Source organism: Bos grunniens, chromosome 1 (assembly GCF_055505025.1).
Source record: "Bos grunniens cultivar Pamir isolate PY7600 chromosome 1, Bosgru_T2T1.0, whole genome shotgun sequence".
NCBI lineage: Eukaryota > Metazoa > Chordata > Mammalia > Artiodactyla > Bovidae > Bos > Bos grunniens.
Genome location: NC_141165.1, coordinates 77034179 through 77052933, shown reverse-complemented (window position 1 = coordinate 77052933; position 18755 = coordinate 77034179). Strand labels below are relative to the sequence as shown.

At 40.8% G+C, this 18755-nt stretch overlaps 1 protein-coding gene across 21 annotated transcripts in view; it reads right to left on the bottom strand.

The window, feature by feature from the left end:
• Positions 1-18755, bottom strand: part of ST6GAL1 (ST6 beta-galactoside alpha-2,6-sialyltransferase 1) — a 152102-nt gene that overhangs the window by 67004 nt on the left and 66343 nt on the right. Inside the window, exon 1 of one of the 21 annotated variants that reach the window (XM_086398607.1) lies at positions 14536-14673. The exons of 17 other annotated variants lie outside the window; for them this stretch is intronic. The gene's annotated coding sequence lies outside the window, so the exon portion shown is untranslated. Of the gene's footprint in view, positions 1-6044; positions 6945-14535; positions 14674-18755 lie in introns of those variants that run through there. 3 more of the 21 variants (XM_086398535.1, XM_086398634.1, XM_086398513.1) reach the window with 3 other exon arrangements.

Sequence of the window (18755 nt, the reverse complement as noted above, 5' to 3'; positions counted from 1 at the left end):
TCTGAGGCTTCGAGAGCTGAAGGCTGTACAAAGTCTGTAGCTAGAAGTTGCAGAAAGGATTTGAACCCAGGGCTCTTTGTCTGCATTTGCTTCTCATCCCCAAAGGGAGGAATGAGGAGGGGCTGTAAATCTTTTTCCTTCTACTTGTCTCCCTTGCTTTCTCCCTACAAGGATGGGGACCAATCCAGTGGCAGGTTGAGGGTTCAGTGTTATTGAAAATTCAAAGAAATATACATTAAAATAACAAGATGCCACCTTCTCCCTATCAAATTAATAGCAGTTTTAAAACAATTATCCTGCAATAAAAATTAATTAAAAAAAAAAGTAACCACAGAAACACAAAAAATAACCCCCAAACCCAGTAAATATAAACAAATAAACACAAACATAAATAAATGATAAAACTTTAATACCATCAAATATCTAGCCAGAAGTTCAAATACGTGTGTTTGTTTACAAAGCTGATTTTTTTTAAGAGTTTGTTTGAATTAAGGTCCAAATAAAGTCCAGTTGTTGTAAAAAAAAATTACTAGCAGTTAAAAATATATATAATATAGAGCTGAAAGAGCACTCTCATGTGTCTCTTGAACAAAAATAACATGGAACATCTCTTCTGAAGGGCAATTTGGCAAAATGTATCAAAGCATTAAAAATGCCCATTCTCTTTTAACTCAGTAATTACATCTCTGAAAAGGAAATAATCAGAAAAGCTGTCTGATCCAATCTCAGCCCACACACAACCTGAAACAGCCTCAATTCACAACAATAATAGGAGAATCTACTTTTATGGAATGTCTGCAGGACAGGGAGTGATTAAACAATTAAAATCACATTTATGAAGACTTCTTAAAGCTTTCTAATTTACAAAACACATTTAGAAAACTAGAAAGTAGCATGGGCTTCCCTGGTGGCTCAGATAGTAAAGAATCCAACAATGCAAAAGACCTGTGGTTCAACCCCTGGGTGGAGAAGATTCCCTGGAGGAGGGAATGGCTACCCACTCCAGTATTCTTGCCTGGAAAACCCTATGGGCAGAGGAGGATGGTGGTCTACAATCCATGGGGTCACAAAGAGTCAGACACGGCTGAGAATGTAATATAATGAGCCACCATGTACTCCTTACCCAACATCAACAATTACTGATTTAATGCAAGTTTCATTTCTTTGACATAAGAAGCCAATCCTCCATCTTGACTATTTTAAGAAAATCTCAGACATTGTATCATTGCATCCATTATGTCACTATGGATCTCTAAAAAGCACTCTTTTTATAAATATAACCAAATCATCATTATCAAACAAAAAAATTTAGATTAGTTCTCTCAACAAAATAGTAATGGATTCATAATATAATGCAAACTGATAAAGAATATTATAAAACTCTAAAATCTTAGTTGAAAGAGAGAAAAAGCGGGAGAAGAAGAAAAGGAAAGGGAGAAATTATTCACAAAGGAAAATGACTTGCAGGAAATAAATTCAAAATATTGCCAGTAATCTATAATTACCCTTGTGTCATGGGAGTAGATTATTTTTGCTCAATTTTTTATTTCATATTTTTGAGTGTATTTTCACTGCTGGAGAGTCTACCATGTTGGATATTTATTATTTCTCCTGCTCTTCTTTTATTGCTCACATTCAAATTTTCTCTCCAATATGATTTAAAATGAGTTTCCTAGATCTCCTACATCTGAGAATATTTTGTCTTCAAACATGAAGGATTTTTTTCTACATATAAAATTCTGAGTTGACAGCTTTGTTTTTCCACTGCTTCAAAGATGTTGTTCCACTGTCTTTGATCTACATGGATTTAGATGAGAACTCTGCAGTACTTGAATAGGTTTCCCTTTCATATGATGTATCATCTTTCTCTGGCTGCTCTCAATATTTTTTTTTTAATTTTGTTTTCAGCAGTTTAATTATGATGTGACTGAGTAGTTATCATTTGCGTTTACTCTGTTTGGGACTCACTGTGATTCTGTGTGTGCTGTGTGCTCTGTTACATCCGACTCTTTGCAACCCCATGAACTGTAGTCAGCCAGGCTCCTCTGTCCATAGGATTTTCTAGGCAAGAATACTTGTGTGTTGCCATTTCCTTCTCCAGGGGATCTTCCCCACCCAGGAATCACACCTGTGTCTCCTGCAGGTTTTTGCAGGCAGAGTCCTTACCACTGAGCCACCAGGGAAGCCCCTATGCTAACCATACAGAGCTGTTTTGAAGAAGTGAAACGTAACAAACCTACAGCATTTAGCACAGTCCTTGGCCCACGGCAAATACTGAGAAAATGTCAATCAGTGCATTATCTATGCATATTGACTTTGATCTCATGTTACAGATACAGATGTTGAAGCATGGCATAGTTTAGTGACCTGACCAAAATTACACAACTGGATAAATGAAAAAGCTGGTATCAAAATTCACATTCACTCAACGATGGATACAAAAAAGAGAACAATACAAAACCAGATGCAAGATAAGTATATGTCCAGAATTAGAACATAAAGAAAATGCTGGAAATATCATTAGAGAGAAAACTTAGATTAGTCTGGAGCAGGGTTTCTCAAACTTGGCACCACTGACATTCGTGGCTAGATAATTCCCTGGTGGCTCAGTGGTAAAGAATCCATTTGCCTATGCAGGAGACACAGGTTCAATCCCTGGGTCAGGAATATCTGCTGGAGGAGGAAATGGCAACCCACTCCAGTATTCTGGCCTGGAGAATCCTATGGACAGAGGAATCTGATGAGCTACAATTCATGGGATTGATTGCAAAGAGTCAGACATGACTGAGCAACTGAGCACATACACACACACACACAGTACCATAACACTCTATCCATTTGTTTCCAATAAAAAATATATTTACAAATATATTTTAAGTGTTGTATAATTTCTATTGCTCTATATTCAAGATCACTGACTTCTTTCTCTGTCATCTCTATTTTGTCACTGAGCCCATCTAGTGGATTCATTCCCTCAGATGTTGTCTCTTCAACAGTTCTACAATTTCCATCTGGTTATTTTGCATAGTTTCCATTTTTCTGCTGAAAACCTCTCCTTTCATGTCTTTCAAGAGTGGAGTATGGTTTTAACAGCTACTTTAAATCTTTGAGAATTCTACCATCTGAGATATCATAGGGTCAACACCTGTTGAAAATCTTTCCCTCTTTGTTCAGCTTTTCCTGGTCCTTTTCATAGTGAGTAAATTTGGATTGTATCCTGGACTTTTGAATGTTAGGTCATGAGACTCTAAACTCTGTTAAATTCTTCTGAAAAAAACGTTGATATTTCCGTTTATTTGTTTTAGCAGGCGTTTAGCCCACTTTGGTTCAAATAGAACATTCTCCCTCATCTTTAATGACCGGTATCTCTGACGTCAATTTAATTTTCAAAGCCTTTCCTGTGCCAAATGAGTATGCCAGTCACATAGGCAACTCAAGGGTTTATCTGGGACTCAGATAGTGGTTAATACCACAGATTAAGTTCTCAAAACTTTTGCTACGCTTCATACGATCCATCCCACATCTTGTAGTGCACCTTGTAGAATGCCCAGGACTTGTGCCAAACCATACACAGAGTGGGTCCCCCTTTCAGCTCTTTCTTCTCAGGAATTTCCCTGGAGTCTCTGGCTTTCATTGGCTCATTTTCCTGGTTCCTCTGGCTGGAAAGATGGGGTTATCTCAGAGTTCTAGCCTCCCAAACTACACAATTCCACATAGCAAGGGTCATTATTTAGGTTTTGATTACAGTATCCTATCTGCCTTTTCCAAGTTTTCATGTAGTTGGTTCTTGCATTCTATCCAATTTTTTGTTATAAATAGTGGTGAGGAGAAGTTATAGCTGGATTATTTCATCTTGGCTGGTATTCTGCCCTTTGTTCTCAGAATTTTTTATTTCTCAAAATTTCACCCATCTCTCAAAGCTCCATTAAAATATCACTCCCATGCAAGAAGTCATCCTTCTTCTCTTACCTGGAAAAACATTCTCCTTCCTCTGAATTAGGGAAGATTCAGATTCAGCAATATTGAGAATCAAGCTGAAAGCCAAATCTTTTCACTGACTATCTTTGTTCAAACATCTGGATTCAATGAAATCAAACCTAACTAAGAAGCATCATAGTGGTTAAGAGATTGGACTTCACTTAAATTCAAGCTCTGCTAACTGCTAGCTATGGGACCTTAGGCACATCACTTACTTTTATGTATATACATCAGTTTTCTCATCTGTGAAATGGAAAAAATAATTACCGCATAGAATTGTTGTGAACATTAAGTGAGATAATAGTTGTAAAGCACCTAAAAAAATACCATGTTGTAAGTGTAAGTGATTATTATCAATTTCTCACAGTTACCATATCTTCACTCTGCAGATGAGAGAACACTGCAGTGGGAATAAGAAAGGACAGGGCTTACTCTATTCCCTGCTCTTACTATGTCCTGAAATGACTATAATTTTTGCTTTAGTAAAAACTGTAGGAGCTCAATTTGTGTATTTATGTGGATCTTCAGAGAAGCATGTGACAGGGTGGGAGATGAGATGCATGAGATGGGTTGGGAGATCTGGGTTCCAAGATCAGGTCTCCTCTGGGTCTGTGTTTTCTGTTGTAAACCATCGCTGCATAGAATAAGCTGGTCTACCTCCTTGTAGCTGATAGCAATCTTGAGAAAAAGCAAATGTTATAGGGTCATTTCTAGGTTTACCATCAAAATGCGTTCCTGAAACACAGAGAAAAATTTCCCAATTTCTTAAGCTGTCTTGTAGACCTTTTGTGTTTTTTTTTGCTGCTATCTATAATCTCATCTCTGAGATTCTAGCTGCACTAACCTAACTAAGGCTCACCTAGTCCACCTTACTGATTCCCAGCTATACCAGGGCCCTCCTGATGTTTGAGCTCAAACATCCCTCCTTACCATCTTGTCAACATGTAAATGTTTCTTCTTTCATCCAAACTGCTCAAAGACATCTGTGAGGGTCTCCCAGACTCTCTGGGACTCTGTTTGCTCAGTCCCTCTCTCTCCTTTGTGTCCCTCAGCTCACACTCTAGCAGCACTTTGGGATGGCTGGTAATCACTTATTTTACAGGTCCTTCTCTCCCACACTATACCAGTGTTTTTCAAAATACATATTATTTTACATTAATGAGTCAAAAACAATTTAAAACATCACTCGGCTTATAAAATAGAGCAAACTAGATTTGAAAGTATCAAAATTCACTGCATGTAATAACCGTGCTTCATGAAACTTTTATCTGAAATAGATCATTAGCAACGTGGCTATAGATGGATGACAAATAATGAACTCTCATGGACCCATGACTCAGATTCAATAATTATTAACGATGTCCAATCTTATTTTGTTTATATTTCTACCTACTCCTGTACCCCCTAGCTAATTTTTAAACAAATCCCAAATAGCATGACATTCATTTGTAAATATTTCAGTATGTATTTCTAAAAAATAAAAACTTTTTTAAAACACAACTATAATACCATAAACTACATTCCTTCTTGTTGGTGACAGTCCAAAAAGTTTGTACAACTTTAAGTTCCCCAGGGGAGAAGCTCCCTCATTTATCTCTACATTTGCAGGACCTGGCACTCAGTAACGGAGGGAAGAGGAGGAGAAGAGAGAAAGGACAGAAACTGAAAAGGCTGGAAAAGGAAACTTAAAGGAAGAGAGTCAAGTCTTTTAGATTTGAATCAACTTCTACTGAAGTTCTCAAAAGAAAAAGAAACAAAACATTCAGTAGATTAAGTTCCTCGACTTTAAATGATTCTTGGGTAATTAAGGCTTCTGTGCTTGCTGTTTCCCTCTGGGGTGCAGCACATGATTGGGCAAGGTATGCACTGCGTACAGTGCTCACATTCTAGCTGTGGTGGGGCACCGGGATCTTTCACAAAAGACAACGCGCTTAATGGGCCGATGGCGAGCCTGTCCTTCCTCTGCGCTCCGGCGACTTACAGTTACCTTGGTCCACCTTTCCCCCTCTGCTGCGTTCTCCCCTGCCTTCTACGCTGTCCACAGAGGCCAGAGGCCGAAGACTCACCATAAAGCCAGACGCCTTTGCCGTGCGTTCTCAATAAAAGTCCACGTTGATAAACATAGACTGTGGTATCAGGAGCAGACCCTCTCTCTTAGGAAAGCCCTGAGTTCTGACAGCCTGGGACTGCCATGGTCACCTGCCAGTCACAGGACTCTCAGATAATATCCCTGAGGCCAAATTTCCTTATATGATATTAGGAATAATAATAGCTCTGCTGTCTCTGAGAGCCCTTGTCGGGTCCAAAGGAAGGAAATGCTTTAGCAATGGTAAAGCAGCACACAGATGAAAAGGATGTTTTAGTGATGATTTATGGTTACCTCCAGAACAACAGTTCCTAAACATCACTGCTGTCTGACAAATCGGGAATTACATTTCTTGCAAAACACTATGCATTCTTTAAAAGTATGAATACACAAATAATTGGAAAATATATCTTATACACAATTTATAATAACAAAACATCAAATGCCAAGAAGCAAATTAAAGATAGCCAAGACTTCTCACTGAAAAACTATAAAATTGTTCTTACTGAGAGAAGTTAAGGAAGACTTAAAGAAACGGGAACATATATCATGTTTATGAATTGAAAGGTTTAGTTTTGTTTAAATGTTTGTTTTCCCCCAAATAGACCGTGATGATAAATTTAATGTGTCAGTTGGACCGCAGGTGCCCAGATATTTGGTCAAACGTTACTCCAGGTAAGTCTGTAAGAGTATTGATAAGATAAACACGCAAAAGTTCTATTAGTTTTGTTTCTCTGAAGGCTCGACTATTGCATTGATCTATAGCTTCAGTGCATTCTCAATCAAAATCCCAACAGGCAATTTGTAGAAATTAACAAGATAACTAAAAATTTATTTAAAAAAAAATACAGAGAACTTAAAAAACAGAATTAAAAAAAAAAAAAACACATAAATTACTATATGTGGCTGAGTCCCTTCACTGTTCACCTGAAACTATCACAACACTGTTAATAGGCTTCACCCCAATACAAAATAAAAAGGTTTTTAAAAAGGAAAATTACCAGACTTGTTATAAAACCACAGTAATCAAGACAGTGATTAAGTAAGGACAAATAGATCAATGAAAAAGAACAGAATCCAAAAGTAACAGTAACTTAATTTTTTTTTTTTAACAGTAACATTTTTCTTTTTTTTACAGTGCTATCAGTGAAATTCAGTAGAGAAAGAAAGGTCTTCTTAATAAATTGCTCTGGAGTATCTGGACATCTATATAGGGAAAAAATGAATCTTGAATTGTTCTTCACAATCTATCTAAATAATTAATGTGAAGCAGATCCTAGACCTATATGTGAAAAATCAAGATACAGACTTTCTAGGAGAAAACATATTAGAGTATCTTCATGATCTTGGGGTAGGAGAAGATTCTTAGACCAGACACAAAAGGCACTAATAATAAAAGAGAAAATGACAAGAACTTCAACACATTTAAAGGCCAAGTTATTTAAAAGCAGTCCTAATGATTAGTTTCAGTTTTTAGTGTGAGAAACACTACATTCAGGCTTGGAAGCCACTGTCCCAGAATAAACACATACAGCCAAGATGTTTCAGGACCTTTTACACAATGTTGCCTCATATCTCGCCAATGTGGTAGGCCCACGGTTAGGAAACATCTAAGAAAACAAGTTTTTTGTCACCAGGAGGTCAGAGTATCACTAGGAGATAGATTCACTCAGTCTACTCATAATACACAGTTCCAACCTGCAATCCAAAAAGTCACGCAGGCAAAGAAGAGAGCAGGCTGGACCGTATTCAACACCATGATGGCATGAAACAGAAGAAAATCTAAAAGCATCTGGGCAAACTGTCCTCATCCCATTTTCATAGACGGAAAAACTGACGTCCACTGCCACCGAGAGAGCTACATGATCACTTTATGACAGAGCCAAAGTGGAACTCAGATTTCTTGGCTCCCTGACAAATTCTCCTTCTATCACCAAGTTGTTATTATGCTCCCGGCTTCAGGGTCTGGCCAGGTTTCTCAGAAGATGTCTCACAATCGTCCTACAGATGTAAGTACCTAAGCCAGCATTTGTGAAGCTCTCAGTATATTGTCCAACATACAGGAGGTGCTCAGTAAAGAATTCTATTACTGAGTTGGATTCAACTTCCCAGATGAGCAGTGATAATGCAGAAGGCCCCGAAGCCAACATTTGAATAGCAAAGACTCATTTCATACCAAGATTATTCCTCCACCTGCCAGGCACCCCATGCCACCAGTGACTACCATCCAAGGAAAGCCAGAGAGACCCTGGTCCTTCTCAAACCTATAGGGCATGAGGATTAAAGAAGAAAACACTTCTCCTTTCTGCTGATATGCCCAGGTTCCAGGTTTTACCCCCAAAATCAGAAGGCTACAAATTGGACATGAACACACAACAGAACTATCCTCACTTCAAACCCTCAGCAAGGGTGAATGGAACAGACGGGAGCTGGCAAGATGTTGATAGAGAAACACGGCTTAGAGGCAAGAAACAGCTGGGATGAGGGAATACCGATGCCTCACAGGGCACAAGGAAGTACACACAAAGGGAAATCTTTGCGTTTTCCAAATGTAAATATTATTGTTTTTCTTTTCCTCAGCCCACTTGCTTCACTTTGCAGATGCACCTCTCACTACTTGACACACACCTTCTAACTTCACATGCAGGTTTTTGCAAGTTTCTCCATTCAGCCAATATATACTGATGGAGTGCTAATGTTGCTCAGGACCAGAGCTAGGCAATGAGAACATGAGGGTGACTGTGGAGGACTCTGACTCCGGAGGGAGAGAAACGGGTAAGTAAGAATAACAGCCACAGAGCATGTGCCATGTGGAGAAGTCACCACACAGTGTGTGTGCTTTGAGGAGCCTGAGGATCAACTTCACATTTGAGTAACTCAGACATGAACTAAAGAGATTCCTGATGAAAGACAAAGAGGAGAATGAAAAAGCTGGCTTAAAACTCAACGTTCAAAAAACTAAGGTCATGGCATCTGGTTTCATCACTTCATGGCAAATAGGTGGGAAAGTGAAAGACTTTATTTTCTTGGGCTCCAAAATCACTGCAGGTGGACTGCAAGGAGATCAAACCAGTCAATCATAAAGGAAATCAGTCCTGAATATTCACTGAAAGGACTGACACTGAAGCTCCAATACTTTGGCCACTTAATGTGAAGAGCTGACTCTGATGCTGGGAAAGATTGAAGGCAGGAGGAGAAGGGAACGACAGAGGATGAGATGAGGGACATGAGTTTGAGCAAGCTCCGGGAGCTGGTGCCAGACAGAGAAGCCTGGTGTGCTGCAGTCCACGGGGTCACAAAGAGTCGGACATGACTGAGCAACTGAACTGACTGAACTGAAACACGAAGAGGAAGAGGAGTCAGAACAGATGAGAGGAGGGGGTGTGAGATGAGCTATGTTCAAGCACTTCAATGGCCATTTTTTGCATTCCCTAAGACTTGGTTTTTACCTTATCATTCAGACAGACTTGATTTGTGTTGCTGAGCATAAAGAAGCACTGGATACCTTCCACAAACCTGACAGTTTGCTTTGATGCCAACCATAGGGTAAAGCCACAAAATTAATAAGTATATGAAGTATCATCCTTTCTCTGTGAAACTATGCTCTAACCGTAAAAACACGATTTCATTAAAACCTGTTAAAAGCTTCAGGGACATGACAACGTCGATTTGCCTCCCATTTGTTTCAGGATGCAAATGTGGACAGTAAAAACACACAGTGAGGGCATATATATCAAAATCTGAGCTAATTACAATAGAACTGCTGCTTAGATCAATATAGTGAAAGAAAGAAAGTGAAGTTGCTCAGTCGCGTCCGACTCTTTGCGACCCCATGGACTATAGCCCACCAGGCTCCTCCATCCATGGAATTTTCTAGGCAAGCATACCTGAGTGGGTTGCCATTTCCTTCTCCAGGGGATCTTCCCAACCTAGGGATCGAACCCGGGTCTCCCGTGTTGCGGTCAGACGCTTTATCATCTGAGCCACCAGGGAATCAGATCAATATAAGAGCAGAAAATAAAACTAAAAAGCAGTTTTTCTTTTCATTACACTTATGGAGAGTGTTTATGTGCAGGACTCAGCTAAATGTTCTCTATACTTTATCTCATTAAAATCCCTTCATGTCTTTGTGAGGCTGATGCTATAATCCCATTTTACAGATGAGAATGCACAAGGCCAGAAAAGTTAAGTAATTTGCCTGAAGAAGGCATGTAGAATATATTGAAACTAAGACTCAAACCCACATTTACAACATTTTATTGAGTACTAATTATGTTCTTGGTACTTGATCCTCCCAGAAAACTTATAGGGAACTATCACTGTCATCCCCTTTAGATGAAAGAGGGATTAAATAACATTCCCAGCTGTACACATCTTCCTGCTCCAAAGCCTGTGACAGATCCAAGTGCAATTAGGATGTGGAAGGAAACTGGAAGGTCATCCCTTTACTGCAGGCTCTGTACTCCATTCATCTGTGCTCCTGTGAGAGGCTGAGGCCGAGCTCTGGGGAAGTGTCAGACTTAAAGGCTGTGGGTGTTTCGGCTTAGCCTTCACCATCTGTCTGCAAACAGCTTCCCCAGGGAAGCACCCCGGAAACAGTGGTCACCTGTTCCTCTGGTCAGTTACATCAGAGGTGTTCTAAGAGGCACGTGGGGAAGGACACACAAACACTTGACGCATTTTGACCTTTGTGAAATTTAGCAAAACTTTGGTTTTTAGCATCCAGTCTTGGTTGTTTTGTGGCAAAACTGGTGAGCTCACATGTCACCCACTGCTGAGAAAACAAAGCTTATGATGTACATATTAAAACTTACCCAGTGCTATATGTCAATTACACTTCAATAAAATGGAGGTGGGGACAGAAGCAACACTTCAAGAAAACAGAAGTGTTGTGCCAGAACAACCAATACATTTTAAGATGTTTATAACTCTTCTGGCTTGGAATTCAAAAGCTGATTAATTTCTTACAAATAGTTGTAAATTTATAATTATATTTACAAATAAGATATAATGACAACTATAAATTTATAATTTTATAATTAATTATAAAAGATATAAAAGAAAATAAGCATGAGGCTGCAGGCAGTAGCATCAAATACAATGTCAAGAAATTTTGAAACAACCCAAATATCTAACCAAAGGAACAAGCACACTGTGATGTAGAATTGAGTGATATTCTTTGAAGCCATTAACATACTACATGCATTATAAAGATAGGGAAAATGTTTATGATAACAGGAGAAATAAACTTTGTCGACATTAAAATTATATTAAAAACATTTTTCCACCAAAGGACGATGATTGCAAGGGAATAGTGCAAAATGAATAGTAATACATCAGGATGCCAGGGTTTTCAAAGTGTATCTTCACTGCTGTTGTAATCTTTGTGAATAAAACAAGAAAAGCTTAGAACCAACTTGGTTGCCCACAGGAGAGGCACATGACCCTCCCAATTCAGTTTCTCCCACATTGGGATATCACAGTCTTCGTGAAAAAAAGATAAAACTGGGATTTTACAGAAACACCTGCCTTAGCACAGAGCAGGGCAAATACATTCACTTAGCACCTGATGACCCAGCCCTGGCTAGCTGAGCTCTCTCTGTGTGTTATAACAGACTCTTCACATAACTTCTGAAAGGTAAGTGTCCTTGTCCTGGGAGAGAGACACTCCACCTACTGAAAGGACTCCCTTAACTCCAGCAAATGCGCTTGAAGACAATGGTTCCCTTCACTTCCCTGGGCTCTCTCAGCCAGCTCCATGGCAGCTTATTTAACAATGGTTTGGAAATGGGCTACTTCTGCCTCTGCACCTGACGCCCCTTCCCCCCACACTCAACCATCCACACCAGCAGCAGCTCAGACACTTGGGGGTAACTTCAGGACATGGAAAACACTGCTCACTTCCACCTATTCAATTCCAGCATCCTTCCAGACCAGGGGTCAAGAATCCCTCCTTTCCTCCTTGCCTGAGGACTGGCAGGCCACCAGCCACAGCTGAAAGCCAAGGGACAGACCTGGGTCAGCTTTATCACTCTGCAGCTTTGTTACTCCAGGAAAGCTCCCTAATCTCTCCTGTTTTCATTTCCTCAGTTCTTACACAGGACTACAATAAACTCTTCATGTGATTCCTGAAATGCTTGAAATACGTAAAAAATACCGACCTGCCCAACATAGTAGTCACAAGCCTCATGTGTCTACTGAGCCCTGGAAGTATGGCTAATCCCAGTGGAGACGAGCGATAAATGTAATCTGAAGGCCTCACATGGGGAAAAAAGAATGCAAATGTTGGATTAATCATTTTTATATAGATTACATGATAAAGTACATATTTTGGGTGTATACTGGGTTACATATAATGCACTATTAAAATTAATTTCATCTGTGTATTTTTGTTGTGATTATTATAAAAGTTAAAACTACCTATGTGGCCCACATCCGTGACTTGATTTTCACTGAACACGGCAACTGCTCAATGTTCCTTCTCTCCTTCTCCCTCCCCATTCATTGACCACATACAGTGCTTGGCATCTCACTGTCTAAAGTCTTGCGTCACAACTGCAGTACCAGGTGAGTCCCTTCTCCTTTCTAGGCTCCAGGTTACCAGAGACCAGGAGTAGAAAGGATACCTGATTTAGAATCAGAAGACTGGGCCCCAGTTCTGGTTCTACCTTTACTAACTGGGTGGCCCTCAGCACATCATCTCACTCCTCTGAGCCACAGGTTTTGTAATCACAAAACAAATGGCAACAATCTCCAGGAATAAGTAGGATAATTCACACAGGAAGGAAGTTGGGCAGTCCTGTCTGGCCACTCATATTCTCTGCCTTTCATTCTGTACAATTATTTAACTTCTTTTGTCTCATATCTCTGCAAACCAATTTCCCTAAGAACACAACTCCTTCTTACACGCCCCCAACACAACACAAGCGAGTGCTACAGGCAGACAACCCCCCTCCCACCTCAAAACCCCACGAAAGCTGAGCACATCCTGTGTACCAGGCAATAAGCTTAGGGCACTCAGAGCACAACAGTGCAGATGGCCTGGCAGAAAAAGAAACTGGCAACACAACATGGGACGTGCATGAAACGGGGGAATCGAGTAAGAGTAAGCGCACCAGGTACCAAGAGTGGGGCGCACCTTACTGGAGAGAAGCAGAGAAGAGTGGGGGTGGGAAAGTTGTATGAAATGGCCAATAGGAAGGACTCTTAGAGGCATTTCGCAAAACAGAAGGGCATAAAGATATGAATGAGCATGGAATGCTACAGCATTTAATCCAAAGGAAAGGTCAGCACAGAGTGTACAATGGGCCTCCTAACCACATGAGGCTGAGAGGTCCTGCCTACGGCGGAAACACGATTGCCCTCCTGACTCAGCTACTTCAGGCTCACCCAGCTCACCCCACAGGCCACTCAGGAAGGTGTGCCATGATCTTAGGAACTTAAGTTCCACCCGTGGCAACTGCATAAACCTCAGCTACTTGCACAGGAGCCCTATTTCAAAACATTTTGTTCTTATTTTTAACCCAGAAAATACCTCCTTACTGTCTATACCTCCTCCCAAGGTCAAGTGTCAAAAGCACAAAGATACACCATTGTTTGGGAGGTCAGGCTGGCTTCCCTACGTCATAACATGCTTCTTCCCAATTCCAAGGTGAGATCCAGATTATTTCTAGTTAAGTTGCAAAATTTCATTTCATCAAAAACTCAGTGTTCTACCTGCATGGCCAGGAAAAGCAAATACACAAAGCTTTCTGGGTGAAGATCTGGAAGCTGCGATTTTGGCAGCTAAACTTGTCCTTTGGATTAGTATTCAAATATTTAGAGAAGAAGATTCTCTTTTAAGTATGAATAAAAGATCAGGAAGATCTTTTGAGTATGAATAAAAGATCAGGAAGTAGGTGTCTCTGAAAGGGACAGTTGAACAGTACAAGTAAATAGGCAGCTAAGCAGAGAGATCGTCTGTGGGCCCTTGTCCCACAGACATGGAGCCACACCTCACCCAACAGTTAGCTGCAAAATCAGTGCTGGGTTCGAAAATTCCTCTCTCCCGGGAAACTTCTGATTAAAAGCATTTTAGGAATTTTAAAATTCATATTAACCTATTGCAATGTCATAAATTTATTAGGATCCTGATTTGAATTAACACAGTTTTTAAAATTACATATACGTACATATACACACATACAAACATACTGATACATACATCTGTATGAGTACACACACATCCACATACATAACAACAGTTGGAGAAATTTGAACATTGACTCCATATCTGATCATACAAAGGAATTTGTTCATTATTTAAATGCAATAAGAGCCTATTAAGTAGCTTTATCTTTTAAGAGTACATATTGAAATAGTTATAGATAAAATGAAAAAATAAATTTGAATAAATCTGAAGTCAATTAAAATAAATCCTTATTTCGTAAGGATGTTCATGTGCAGTAAAGAAACACACAAAAAAGTCCTACCTTAAATCATCCATAAAATACAGAATACATAGTCTGTTTATACAATCCTGGAACACTCAAATAAATAAGTTCACTCAGTAAATCCAGCGTGGATGGGCTATCCTCCAAACCAAGAGGAGATTATGATTTCTTCTTCTGCGGACCTGAAGAAATAATTATCTTGAGGAGAAGGCAATGCCAACCCACTCCAGTACTTTTGCCTGGAAAATCCCATGGGCGGAGGAGCCTGGTAGGTTGCAGTCCATGGGGTCGCTAAGAGTCGGAGATGACTGAGTGACTTTACTTTCACTTTTATGCATTGGAGAAGGAAATGGCAACCCACTCCAGTGTTCTTGCCTGGAGAATCCCAGGGATGGGGGAGCCTGGTGGGCTACCATCTTTGGGGGCTCACAGAGTCGGACACGACTTCAGTGACTTAGCAGCAGCAGCATGAAAAAAACAACTATTTTGACACTGGGATCATATCCGGCACAAGATGCTCAGCCTACAGAGACTGGGGGACCCCTGGTTCATGTCCCCCATCTGTACTCGTGCAAGCCTTAAATTAAGCTGACTGGCTGTCAGAACTGTGTGCACTATTTCCATTACTCTTTCTTTCCCAAGGCCTCCTTTTTTAAAAATGTGACAAGTAGAACTAACATGCCATTGTGTGCTCATTTGCTGCCTTAGAGGAAGCTATACCAAGCTTCTAGTATTAGAGTTGATATTTAGGAGAAGAAGATAATCGCATCTTAACACATAGGAATATATGGGTGATAAGCCTGCAGAGTGGTTTAGGTCACAGAGACCGTCTTTGATGAGGAAGCATCGCTATGTCTGCCTATACACATTACCATTATTATAAGGTTCACTTCCTGAGTCCCTGTTCTTAGGCACTCTCTATTTTTAAGTCTTCTGAATAATTCAGTGGGTTATTTTACAGGTGAGAAAGCTGAAGTTCAGAGTAACTGAGTGATTTTCCAAAGGCCACCCAGCTAGAAAGGGACAAAACCAAGATTCAGATCTCACTCCCCAAGTCTAGCACACAGCTATCCCTGCCTACAAATGAGGTCTTTAAGGCACAGTTATTTAATAAGTCCCCTTGATTTTCTTAAAAAAAATTTTTTTTAATAATAAATCTAAAAAATGAAAGAAAAAAAAAATGATGAGTTGCCTAACTGAAAAGCAGACAAAAACCCCACTCTATGATTCCACAGGGTGACTTCTGCAAGTCTGCAGCTTGTTGAGCTTTACTTCCAGTTCCCCTGGCATTCCTTTTGCTATTTCAGCACCTCTTGGCTCCATCTGACATATTTGAAAGAACAGAACAGGAAATGACCTTTTTTTTGTTTGGAATGACAGAAGTCGTGGTGACCTCATAACACCCCTCAAAAAATAAAACAGGTCCTGTAAGACATTTTTTTTCCTTTAAATCTCAAGTGCACTGAATTATTTATGGCAACTTAATAACTGACTCAAACTGGTCATTCATGAAAGAGAACGGACAAAGGATGTGTTCAGGTAAGAGCCAGCCAAGCAGTAACCACAGGGACCCCACAGGGAGAATGATCTTGAAAAAGATTCCTTTATGAACTTGATGCTTCAACTCTTCACTCAAGTGTTTATCAAGTGCCTGCAGAAGAAGCCCGCATTCTAAGCTGGGTGCTGTCGGGACAAGGACACTCAAGTCAGAATCCCAGTCCATAGGTAGCTCCAGGCATCACAGGAGGGGTATGGGGGAAAACAGCCACCTTCTGTCACACGAGCCCATTTCCTCAAATCATACTATCCCCAGAAGGATTGGAGGACAAAGGTGGTGGTGGCGGGGTTATTAAACAGTTCTCCTCCTCAGTGCTGACCAGCAATGGGACCCATCTGATCTGGATAGGACAGTGGGCTGTGAATGCCTTGAGAGCAAAGACCATATCTAATTTGTTTTTCTATTCCCAGAACAGTAGGCCTGAGATATTTGTTGTGGGTATTTTTGGTTGTGGTCATGTACTAAGTTTACACTTTTAAAAGATATTTATGGTTGAATACCGAAACCACTCTCAGGTGCCACAGGAGTGGCTCAGTTTCAGGAACTGGATTCCTATCCTCAGACCCCATTTGGCCAAATGGGAGGTCAGATGGAGAGGAAAGAGATGGTACAATGGTACAGAGAAGCCTCTCAAATGGTGAGATCCATTGATAGCCCAAAAGATTTTAGGCAGATGACCCTTTGTCCTCAGAAGGGAGGGAGGTGGCTGGGGAACAAAAGCCCATGCTGACTCCTGTGGGAAGGTGAGCAGAGGCCAACCTCTGTACTCAGTGGAACCCACCTCTGCCCATGTGCTTAAGGCCCTCCTCACCCTCAACAGTGGATTTATAAGAACAAAGAAAGCAAAATGAATAAGGATGATCACAGAGGGCACCACGGCAGCTCATACCTCCTCCCACCCCCAGTTTGGAATGAGACCAACAGGCGACTAACCCAGGCTTCCAATGAACTCAGGTCATAAGAGCACAGGCTTCACTAGGGAAGCCCGGGGAGGCTGGAGGAGAGAGTCCTCACTTGGGACGACTGTGAAAGGTCTACATGGGGCCATCCAGGGAGGGGCCACAGGCATCCTTTGACTGAACATGTGGAGGGAACCAGTGCATCTGGCTGGTCTTAACAGTGTGTTGACTTAGAGGTAATTCAGTATCAGAGCCAAAGTCTCTCTGCTGCCCCAGTCTGAGCTAGGAGCCCCTCAGCTGTGCTCCCACAGCACCCTCTCACAGTGCCTATGTCTGTATCTCTGTGAGGGTGTGACCTTCCAGACTGCAGAAAGCATTCCAGTCTCTCTGAGGCCTGCTAGGTCTGTCTCAACTGGGTCCTCAGCAAAGACTTCTGCATGCCCTGAATGAAAGAGTCAAGAATGAGATGCCTGTAGGAGAATCACACTCCACCCAAGAGAAAAGAAACGCCTGGCCTGACTTTAGAGTCATCAAAAGTCCACAAGAAAGCAACTGGCTAAGTCCTACCTGCCTCCCCCATAGTATAAACTAAAAGCTTCAGTGGAAAGATCCTTCCCACAAAAGGAAAAACGAGAATCAGTCAGCTGAGTGAAGTAAGTCAGATAAAAACAAACATCATATATTGTTATATGTGGAATCTAAAAAAGGGTACAAATGAACTTATCCACAAAACAGAAATAGGGCTACAGATTTAGAAAACAAGCTTATGGTTACCAGAGTATAAGGGGAGGGGAGGGATAAACTGGAAGACTGGGACTCACACACACACCACTGTATATAAAATAGGAAACTAATAAGAACATCCTGTATAACGCAGGGAACTCTACTCAATACTCTGCAATGACCTATATGGGAGAATAATCAAAAAGAGTAGATATATGCATATGTACTACTTTGCTATACGTCTGAAACTAATACCACACTGCAAGTCAACCCATACTTCAATAAAAAATAAAAAAGAACCAGTTCGTTAGTCACTGCTGGGCACACAGGGTAGGAATTTAGCAAGATGATGCCTCTACTAGAAACTCTGTGTAACTATTTCCAGGTGACCTGGAAATGGATGGAGGAGGTGGGAGGCAGGCAACCATGACAACCAATGACGGAGGAACTGACTGAAACTAGTATCTGAGTTAACTGAATCTGGATAAAACCAGCATCTGGTTTATATTATCTACTGAAATTTTTCAGAGGAAATCAAAAAAGACCAAGCTGTAGAAAAGGACTGCAATGGTCTATGAGAGAGGGACTAGAGAGAGTGATACTGGAAAACCTCACCCGAGAGGCAGCAGTTTCCAGCCAGGGAATTCTTCTTGGCAGGTAACCATCCTTGGGGTAGGTTGAATACAGATGTCAAGAATAATGCCTATCAGTTAGCATCATAAAGATGAATCCTATTGGCTGAACATGAAACACGGGACAGGTGCTATGCTAAGCATTTTACCTCTCCTCAGTTATCTTAATAACATTGCAAGGTAGATACAACTCACCTGCATTTTATAGATAACGATGAGGATGCTTTACATGGAGAGTGAAGTCCCTTGTTCAAGGTCACAGTTAGGACAGTGCCAGGATTCAAACGCAGTTTAACTAACTCTCCAAGGCCCATGTCTACCATGTCTACACCCAGAGACAAGACCAGCCTTACAGATAAGGGTGGGTAAGGGAGGCTTCCCGTGAAGAAAGAGGATTTGACCTGGGCCAGGTCCTAGACCAAGGAGGCTGTGTAGGATGCGGGAAGC